Source organism: Ambystoma mexicanum, chromosome 4p (genome assembly GCF_040938575.1).
Source record: "Ambystoma mexicanum isolate Mex_15411 chromosome 4p, UKY_AmexF1_1, whole genome shotgun sequence".
Taxonomy (NCBI): Eukaryota; Metazoa; Chordata; class Amphibia; order Caudata; family Ambystomatidae; genus Ambystoma; species Ambystoma mexicanum.
In genome coordinates, this window is record NC_090927.1 from 1181429586 (window position 1) to 1181440857 (window position 11272).

Consider the following 11272-nt stretch of genomic DNA (forward strand, 5'->3'; position numbering starts at 1 on the left):
TCACACTTGAATTTATTCAATTCATTTATTTATTTTTTGTAAGGAACAAACCGGATACTCAAACACTACAAAGCCTCCAACGTGGTATGAAGGGCAAAAGGGAAGGTGGAGGGGAGGATAAAAGGGGTCTGATTATTGTCAGCCTTGGGCTATTCCAGATCAGTTACCTGTGGGAGGAGGTCGGAGCATAGGGGGCGGGGGGGCGTAAGGAAAAAAGAAGTGCCGATACAAAACAAGAATGAAAAGGGGGGGCAAAATAACGGGTAACTGAAAAGGGAGAGGATAAATGGGGACGGGTCAGTCAATGTACAACAAAAAATCGAATGCTTCCGGAGTAGATCTTTCATCTCTTTAAACGGTTTCCGAGATTCCTGCACTTGCGGGCTGACGTCGGGAAAGATGCAGATTGTTGATACTCGATATTTCAATTCACCTTTTTCTCTGGCCGCTCTAAGAATGACGTCTCTAGTCCGAAAGTTGAATATGCCTGCGATTATTGGACGCTCCGGCGCCCCGTTTGGCGGCCTGGGGCCCAGGGAATGATGAGCGCACCATAATCATCTGGGACACCTCCGGATAATCCAGGATCTCCAGAGTCATGCATTCGACAAAGGACTGCATCTTGTCTATGACTGTTTACTTCAGTAGGCCAAGTATCCGTATATTGTTGCGGCATGAGTGGCCCTCCAAATCATCTTTTTTTTACAGCTACTACTTGAGCGCTTGTTGGAGTTGGGTGACCTCTGCCTGCAGTCTCGCTGCATGATCTTCATTGCTACTGATCTGTCACTCAGCCTCTCCCATCCATCCACAGAGCTTTTCCAGCTGTATGGCTGAAGGCTTTACTTTGAAGATCAGAGTGTGTTTTCTGTGCCCTGGGATGTCCATGCTATCATTGAGTGCCACCAGCGTCTGGTCCAGCACCTGGATGTCTGGGGGCAAAGCTTCCACACTACCCTGGGGGCAATCCCTGTTGGGTTTCCCACTCTCGCATAGTTTTCCATGGTTTCCTGTTTCTTGGGGTTGCTCATGAGATATTTCTTGTGCACGAGCTGTGGGGTAGGAAGCACCATGCTCTGTGAGGCCTGGCTTTTGCTCCAAGAGGGGTTGGTGTTTGCTCAGATTACATGAGGATTTTTCTGCACGCGGGCTGTGCCCTCTATGCCAGCAGAGGTTGGAATGGGCGCAGAGGTACTGTGCAGCCATACCTGTGTGTTTTAGCTACTGCCCATTGGGGCTCACTGCTGTGGCTGTAGAGGGAGGTAAATGGCAGGCAGCGCCGAAGTATTTTGAAGTCTTTGTCCATACTGCCGATTAGCCTCAAAAAAAAAGGGCAGGCAAAATGAATCCCTGTAGTTATCCTCACGACGTATGTGACAAGTGGGGACCAGAAGTGATTCATTGATACCTCAAAGGGGAGATACATTTCAGACATTTCACGCGTGTATGTCGGCCAAAGGACAATCCTTGTGTCGAAATATTGTATATTGAATGCACATATCTCGAATATTTTATATTGAACACTTTTATAGTAAATGCACTTTTTATTATTTGGGGGCCCCCCTCAAACCCCATGTCCAACCCCTAAAACCCCACCTCGACCGCTTCCCAAAAATATTTAACCCTTTACTGCACCCCTAAATGCATTCACTATAAAGGTTTTCAATACAAAAAATTCGATATATGGGCATTCAATATAAACAATTCGATATGACCACTCTATACCATAGTTAAGATGGAGGACTGAGAGGGCACACATCTTCCCACACTGTATGCACAAAACAACACACTAGCACTAAATTCACGATGATATTCACAATGGGGCATTGTTTTAGACTACAGTTTGGCTCCGACCACAAGTTTAGCAACATATTTATGTTCAGTTTTAGAGATTTAAATCTTATATTATAATTGAGCTCACTCGGTTGCGTTTTACTTTCTTGAAGCCACAAATTGCCTGATGTAAGCTTGGAAATTACCAGACAAATACACCCACAGGGTTTGAAACCGTGCTCCAAATTGCTGTTCATCATTCAGCATTACAATGCAACCCGCTGAGAAGGAAGATTATCCCGGAACACACAAAGCTGTTTTTTTATCCACGACACATGCTCCATGCATCAGAACAGCAGATAAACAAAGCAGACACTGACAAAAGCAACAGTTTACCTACGGTTTATTCCCCGGGGAAAGCTGTGTCGTGTTTACACACAGCGACATAGCTAGAAGGCGGATGAATAATGGGTGCATGCACCTTGTTTGGGGGCCTGCAATGCGCCATACCTCACCATCCAGTGCGCATGCGTCCGTATCAATAGATTGTAATGCTAGGAACACTGCGCATGCTACTGCAAAGATGAAACAGGTAATGGTCAACATCTGTGTGGCGATGATATGCCATCACTAAGCATCAAGCTGTAGAGGCTGGGGCTCCAGGGTGGCAGTCTGCCAGGGAAGCTCGTGGCACTGCTCCTGGCGGGCTTGGGCTGGAGTGAGCCCGGCAACAGACTATTGCATCAGAGAGGCAGGTAGGGCTGAACAGCGAAGAGCCATTATAGGGAATAACAGAACCTCTTCTACTCCGAGTGCAAAGAGCGGGAATGTGTTAATTGGGACAGTGACTCTGTGTAACCATCTTTGGGTTTATTAAAAATCTGCAGGCATTTGGAATGTAATCGTCGGTTTTTCATCCGTTTTTTGTCCTAAAGTTACCTTTCAGCACTAAACTCATCCAAGGGGTTGACTTGGTTCCAAAAAGTGCTCACCGACGGGCGTGTCCTTACTCTGTCTTCTAATGCTCTCCCTGTGGAGATTCATCCAGCCAGTTTCCTCAACGTACCAATGGGTGTGTCCTTACTCTGTCTTCTAATGCTCTCCCTGTAGAGATTCATCGAGCCAGTTTCCTCAACGTACCGACGGGCGTGTCCTTACTCTGTCTTCTAATGCTCTCCCTTTGGAGATTCATCGAGCCAGTTTCCTCAACGTACCGACGGTCGTGTCCTTACTCTGTCTTCTAATGCTCTCCCTGTGGAGATTCGTCCAGCCAGTTTCCTCAACGTACCGACGGGTGTGTCCTTACTCTGTCTTCTAATGCTCTCCCTGTGGAGATTCATGCAGCCAGTTTCCTCAACGTACCGACGGGCGTGTCCTTACTCTGTCTTCTAATGCTCTCCCTGTGGAGATTCATCCAGCAAGTTTCCTCAACGTACCGACGGGCGTGTCCTTACTCTGTCTTCTAATGCTCTCCCTGTGGAGATTCATGCAGCCAGTTTCCTCAACGTACCGATGGGTGTGTCCTCACTCTGTCTTCTAATGCTCTCCCTGTGGAGATTCATGCAGCCAGTTTTCTCAACGTACCGACGGGTCTGTCCTTACTCTGTCTTCTAATGCTCTCCCTGTGGAGATTCATCCAGCCAGTTTCCTCAATGTAATACCCCCTGCCCCCCCATCTGGGGAATTTGTTTCACTCAGACGTAGAGATGAACAATCTCAATATGGAAATAAACTTTTCACAACAGCCTCACAAGTCAAAGGTCCAACTCATGGCTGCTTATTCCCTCGCCCCCTTACTGGCCTTCTAGAGGAACAAGCCCAACACATGGATGACTGTGTAATCACCAATCTCGCTAAGGGATCAGCCTGAAAGTAACCTGCTCTAGTTCAGTCTGTTCAGACTTTTAGAGGTAGTAGGGGAATCATTACCAGCAGCATGATTACTTTTCAACATACATTTGTCCAACACACTACCGAATGTGTTTCCTATCCCACACCTAAACATAGATGGGCATGGTGCACAGCAAGCTTGGTCGAGATGAACATGCAACCGTCTCTGCCTAAAACCTATCGGCCTTCGGTAAGTTTGCACATACTATGATTAACACTACCCCATCGCTTCAAGCCTCTCTGAACGGCCCATCGGGGTTTCATTCGCGTGCCTGCCTGCATATAGTTTGCATGCCCCATTTAAATGTTTTCAACTGGAATGAGTGGAGGTAACTTCTGAAGTGTATAGTTCTTTGTGTAGGAACCACACATCAGAAACCCAAACATGACTAAATGAATGCACTCCAGAGGTGAACTCCTAAATTGACTTGGTTTTCCAAGAGCTACATTCTCTCATTTCCTGACAAATTGATGTAAATATTAGGAAAGCTTGCAAATAAATAACTTTGATATTTTAACTAAGGTATCATTCTTTGTTCTTATTTGGATCAAGGCTTTGTATTTTTATTTTTGTTTGAATATACTTCTAGCCAAACATTGACTTTGTATATATGAACATACCATAACAACAGCAAAAACTCAAAACACAATACCTTAATGAGTAAAAAGCTGATCATAAAATCAGGATAAAAAACAGAATCTAATTTAAAAAATACCTTCAAAAATGCCTTCTGAAAGCCCATCTAAAATCTTCATTAAGTATTTATAAGCCTGTATCTCCATTCCATTTTGTATAACCGGCAACATTTTTCAATTATACAACAAAATTGTACAAACTGAAAACCCATCTTGCCTTCCAATAAATTTGCTAATAATGTGGGCTTCTGAACAGCATGTGATTTAAGGGAGACAGGAAGTCTGTTCTCACCACAAACTTCAAGGGAGACCTGCACTTTGATCAAGATTCATAGAGCGCTCAATTAACCAGAGAGCCACTTTGATCCACAACAGACAGAAAGATGGGTGGGATTTAGTAGTACATGTTGTCCTTCCTTACCTTTCCTGTTGCAAAGCACTCTGGTTATGACCTCACGCATATCAGAGGATTGTTGGTCGGGACACAGGATTGGCTCCTTAAAGTAGGCTTAGCCTGCACCAATCACTGGGGCCCATTTGGCTTTAAAAGAGTTCTGAGCCCCTCGCTTGGCAGATCATTCGACCACTTTGAAAGGACTAAGAAGAAGGACTCCTTTGGACTATGGCTGAAGGTACAGTATGCCTTATATCCTCCACCAGTGAAGGAAGACCAGGATTTCCAAGAGGGAAGCAAGATCCCTGCCCTAAACATCTCCCATTCAGCAGCTCCAGAACCGGTACGCAGCCAGCACACAGCATGCCCTACTAGGTTCTGCCAGTAAGCTTCCTAGGTGGGAAGTGCCAGAGTGTCTCTGAACAAAGGACAAGGCTTTTGCCTGTAGGCACTCCCCTCATCTTTGGGCTGTCCGCATTAAAGGACGACATGAGCCCTGCAAAGAAGCTAAGATGAGTGCCACAACAAGCATCAACCAGTGTCCATCTTTTAAGGACATTTTCAAGGCAGTCGAGCCCTCGAGCCGGGACCGGCTGCACCACTGACTGTTGTCACGGTGCAGTCACCCAAGCCGCCCGGGACGCCTTGAGCAGCATTGCAGATTTGCCAACCAGCACAGAGACAACGACTCTTAGTCCTGAGCCACCATGTAGGCCAATCTGCAGCTGTCCATCCAGCCTTGCTTGCCGAACTGCCTGCCGCCTGATAACCGCAGCAGACTTGAACTCTGTCACTGGATCCTGGAACTGACTCAACACTGTCGATTATCAAGATCTTCTCAAGCACCAGGCACATGGTGATTCTGTCCCCCAGGTCCTTCTCCAAAAGCCCCTAGTGACATTTACAAATCCTTGCTCTCTTGGTGCTGAAACCAAATAACCTTGGACAGTTAAGACTGATTGCTTTACCGACTACCCTCCTGTCAGTATCCAGAGTGCATCGCTTTCCTTTGTGAAACTTTCTGTCCTCTGTGTTTTTTTACAGGGTGAGATGTATTTTGTAGTGTGCTAGAAATGTCCGTTGTAATAATAATAACGTAGATATGTTCTATACATCCTTGACTGGACAGTCCCTTTTATCATTGGGTAATAATTGTATTTTCTCTGTGTTGCAACTAACCAACGATCCACAACCTTGCAGAGATAAGCCTGTCTTTCCTGCCACGTTATCAAAATTGGACAAGGAGGTTTATAATTGACTTGTATTTCCAGTCTGTTTGGATCACTTCTTGTGGACTAGAGATGTGGGGATGATTGATGGTTTAGAAACCGATATTTATCCCTGGACCACTGGTGCCCCGAGACACTGCCAAAGCATGGCATGATGGGTCACACCTGCACATGTGACTAAGTGGTCCTGCACTTGCTGGTGCAGTGTGTTGGGAGTGGCAATTTAAGTGGGCTGTGGTATCTGTCTGGGACCCTGTTCCTGGGAGGTATGCAGAACCTGCTGCAAACTAAAGTGCGTCATTTTTTAGCCTCCATGGAGAAAGTATATTAAAGGGGTCAGGGTTCTGCCCTCCTGTCTCTTGGGAGTCTGTGATTGCTAGCGGCACTCGCTGCTTTGCTTTGTGTGGTCCACAGTTCATCTGCAGACTTTTGTTCAGGGTTGTACTGGGATAAGAAATCCAAGAAAACCTCAAAACCTCAAAAAAGGTGGCATGCACTGAAAAAAAGGGCCCCTCAACCCTTATCTGTGAATTGCGTCCATTCACGACTTTAGAGAAAATGCTACTTATGGAGCGTTAATTGTGTTTATTGCATGTAATGTTTTGTAAAAACACTTGAGAAAAACAGTGATCACACACACACTTTTTTTAAACACTCTTTATTGGCATTTTATAATAACAACCCAAGAACCCACAACTCCGACCCCCTCTCCCCTTCCCCCACCCTCCGTAATCCCTAATACCCTTCCCCTAGACATGTTTAATAACTTTAATTGAACAGTATCAACAAATTCCCAACCCCACCCACCACATCTACCCCCTCCCTCCCAGTGTCCGGATTAGCCCTCCAGGCTTCCAGTCCCTCCACACACACTTAATTTCTAGCATTAGAACCATACTTCCTTTCCCAGGGACTGCAATACAAGTGAGGGGCTGCTACCTACAGCTTTGGGCCTTTCCAGTATGAGTGCCAGTCACCCAGGTATTGTCCTCCTATAAAAAGTGCTCGGTGTGCTTCCCCCAGTGTGCGACATTTACTGAAATGTCACCTGTGGACGTGTGTGGAACATGGCTTTTAAAGCAGTGTAAGTCAGGGAATGAAGCCAGGGGACGAATCGTAATGGCATCGTGGAATGATGGGTCAAAACGTGAAAAGAGGTCCCTGAGATTGGCACCTCTCCCTGTCACATAAAGAAAAAAAGAAAAACTCCTAAATCATGAGCTCGGCACTCACATTAAAGCAAATTATTAAGATGGCATTCTCACATTATCTTTTGGCTTTGCAATCCTATTAATAAATGGAGACCCGCACGTCACAATGCATTAATATTGTAAAGCCCCCGTGCCATAATTCCTCATTTCCATCCAGAGTGTCAAACACATGGTGCTCGTGCGTGGATTTAACTAGAACATGGCTGCGTGCTGTGATGTACTGTCTCTAATGGAGATCCTTCCCTCTGGATGTGCATGTACCCCTCCCCCCACCCCTACACGTGTTTAGGACAGAAAGGCAACAGGCACACCATGTGTGCGGTGTGACCGCCAGAGCCAGGGGGCCACACACACACAGCAGTCAAGAGTCAGAGAGGGGGACGCAGGGGCAAATAGAGAAAGGTAACAATAAGTATTAAGATGCGTTATAATTCTAATAACGACTTATTAAACTGAAAAAAAGAATTAAGATGCGGGTGGCTAATTATAGGAACGCAAATGATAGTCCTGGGTAGTTTTAATTTAGGGCCTGAAGCAGGGGCCAGTGCTGGTGGACTTTCTAGGTTTTGGGGGGCGGGGGGCTATGAGATGTTTAGGCGAGTTGCAGAGTGAGGGCTTCACGCTTCCTGTTTGCGTACCCATTTTTGCACGCACAGAACGTAAAACAACGCCGTGCAGTTATTACGCTCAGATGTTTCCCAAATAATGCTGACGGCCCGCTAATACAGTCCATTGAAAAATACTTTGCAAATCCGGCCTCCTGGAACTGTGTTTTCTTCGTGCAGCATGTTCAAACCACATGAAAACATGGCATTGCAGTGAAACACATGAAAAGTGGCCGGTTTTGAAAGTGTAATTTGAGTCTTTTAGACACTCGTCAAAATGAGCCACAATGTTTTATTATTCTACACACACAGTGGCCCAGAAGCACCTTTCGAAATGCAGGGCCCCAGACAGACCATGCACTCAGATTGCGCTGATTGCCCTCCTCTGTGCTGAGATTGTAAAATGACGTAAGGGGCAGCACGCAGGACTTGGGTGGCTGGGGCTAGGCTCACAGAAAGAAAGACTACAGCTTACTGGCCGCTCGCCACAAGATAACTCAGTCGGTTGAGTCAGTGCCTGCTGTTTAGATATATGTGCAGCCTATAAGTCTCAGGCGCACAACATCTTGTTGAGGTCACCGCAACTTCTTGTCTTTCCTCGATTGATGATAAAATGGGCGTTTTGAGTAAAGTCAATGATGACACCTGTTACTTACTATGCATCAAAGGTGCAGTCCTGTGTAAAACATGTTTTTTTTTTTTCAAACGCGTTATTGTAATGCACGCTCGGGGAGGCCGCCAATAGTGCATGATGTGCAGTGCTGCTAGCTGCCGTGCAGTACACGATCGTTCTTCATTAAGGTACGTTCCAACAGGGTCGAGTCGTGTGCCCGTGCGCCCGAGGGCCGCCCACCAACGTGCCTGTAATCGTTACGCATCTTCTCCAGAGGACCCCGAAGGACGGCACCTTTTAAAAACAATGACACAACAGTGAGGTAAGAAACGGAGGGGTAAAAATGGCACCAGTAGGCAGTAAATAATAGGCTATCTGTAGGGCCCCTTTATCTGGTACTCAACAGGGAGGGAAGGGATTCTGGAGCAGGAACTAGTTTAGCAGAGTGAAACGCCAGGCGTATAATTCAGGCTTGTACTGTTGTACACAGCACTGCAAAATACGACCAGATTTAAAAAATAAAAAACCGGGAAAGGGCAACTAACATAGAAGTAGGACTAACTCTTGAAAGTGGCTGTCAAGGCACTACACTTCTATAACCTTTGGAGTGGAAGGGGGTTTAAGTGTTACTGTTCAAAGAAACATATATTAAAATTAATGAATCACAAACTAACACTATCTCAAGTTGTAAAATTCAGCATTTCTTCTTTGCGAGGTTGTGGATTCCTGCCTGCCAGCTATGAAGACCTACTTCAAAAAACCCGGCACCACTGCAGTTTCCAATGGGAACATAATCTTGAGAAAGGGGGACAGAGCACCAAATACTGGGACGTCTGGCCACCCTACTGCAAACAGATGCACTATACACCCTGATTAGCAGCAGAGAGCAGCCAGGCCGCAGGCACAGCAGAGCCTCAGCCAGGGGCAGGTGGTGTGTGTGGGGATCGGGGGATGGACGGCATCGCCGTTGGCGAACGGCCAGGCATAGGATAGGAATCGGGTGGGTAAGGATTTATGGGAGGAGGCAGAGCACACGCTGGACGGGTCTGGATGCCAGCCCGGGACACCGCATGTAATACTGGCCTGACACTTTTCTGGCCCTGAAACAAGGCTCCAACTGCATTGCGCCCAGGCCTCTAGATTCCTTACACTGCAGGAGGAGAGGAAGAGAGGCAGCCGAGCCAATCCAAACAATGAGCTGCCACTGGCCTCACCATTCCTTTGTTTTCTGAGACTTGCTTGCTCTGGTCCCCTTCCTATCGCTCTCCTTCATTGCTTCCCATTTCTGGTTCTTACATTGTCACACCTCCTTCCTTTACTTCTTCATGTCTCCCTTTGCCTCCTTTCCCCTACATTTTCCTGCTTATTATCTTGTCCGCCTTTTCCCGCCATTGTGTCGCATTCCTCTCTCTATTTCAGTGCTCCTTCCTGTCGGCCATCTATCCATGAATCCATCCTACGTCATCCTTTCATTCCCCATTCCGCTTACATTCCTCCCACTCATCTTACATTCAATTCCCCAGTGTTTTCCATCCTCTTGTTTACCGCGCTTCCTTGTTCTCCTGCATTGTGGTGTTCATAATTTCATCACCCCCTGCTTTACGTACTATAACCCTTCCAATCCTCTGCCTCTCTCACTTCTCTCTCTTTTACCCCCTTCTCTGTCGCCACAGCCCCTCAACTCTTTGCTTCAATAATTTAACGACCTTTAAACTGGACCATGTGCTACTCCAAGGCAAGGCATGCAATATAAGGAGCGGGACATCCTGGTGAATTGATAGCCACATTTATTAAAGTTACAGGTGCAAATGGATCTTGTGATATTTCTTCTCTGTGAAAGATAGTGAGCTAAAGACTCTGGGTAAGTCTCTCGTAACCAGGACTTATGTCTGGCAGAGGGACTCCCAGGACCCCCCTGGTTAAAATGGATCTTGAACCAAGCCCCAGTCTGAATACATTTGTCAGTGGGTCTGCACTAAACATAAACCTATGCCTTTCAGAAAGTGACACTAGGATCAAAGCTTTAACAGAGTTACAATTTGCTTCACCATACCCACTAGATACCCTCGGGTTCGGCGCGCTTTACAAATGTCAAATAAATAAATAAATGTGGGCCGCACCCTATGTACCATCATATTTGTGGCATAACTGTGTATACCTACGGACAGATTGCCTATTCTCACCCAGGACCTACAGTGTTCTCTTGCAGACACAGCGTTCCTCTTACTTTCGCAGTCACCCCATACTCACCCTTGCCATCAGCCCTCTTTTTCCCTGCCCACTGCCTCTCTTTGCCAGGTTACCAGTCAGTATGGGGCCAACTCGTGGAGGAGAGCTCATGCCACCTATGTTGAGCCTGCCAGTACGGCCCGTGATAAATAGGACACGTACTTCCCGAATGGCCTCCCGGGGCCGAGACACATATCAAACAAAAAAAGCGACAACAGACTACCTGCAGGCGGCAGTATGTTGCCACGTCAAAATACAGTCGGTGGCTGATGCTCTCTGGTAACTCAGACCGGGTCCCTCGTTGGCACTGCCAATCTGCAGTCATGTGCCCCTCAGAACCCGCCCCCCACACACAACTTCCTTCCCAGTTCACTGCTCCTGATAACTTCACTTCAGTTCTCAATTATCTGATCTTACTTGTTGAAATGATGTCTTGTGTAAATTGTGACTCACTTCATTTTGCTCTCTACGCTGACTCTGACTGACTCAAAGAGCAGCAGAGCACGCCGTCCTGTGTGCACAAAATGTGTTCCACTCTCCTCACGTAGACCGCAGGTCAGGCTTGCCTTTGCGCTCCTCACACACTCGTTGTCTCGTCGTCAGACTCGTGCTCTGCGACCGTTTTCATCTCAGGTTCTGCTCCAAATAGATCTGTTCTCCTGGTGTGTCGCTCACTTCCGGCCACACCCAGA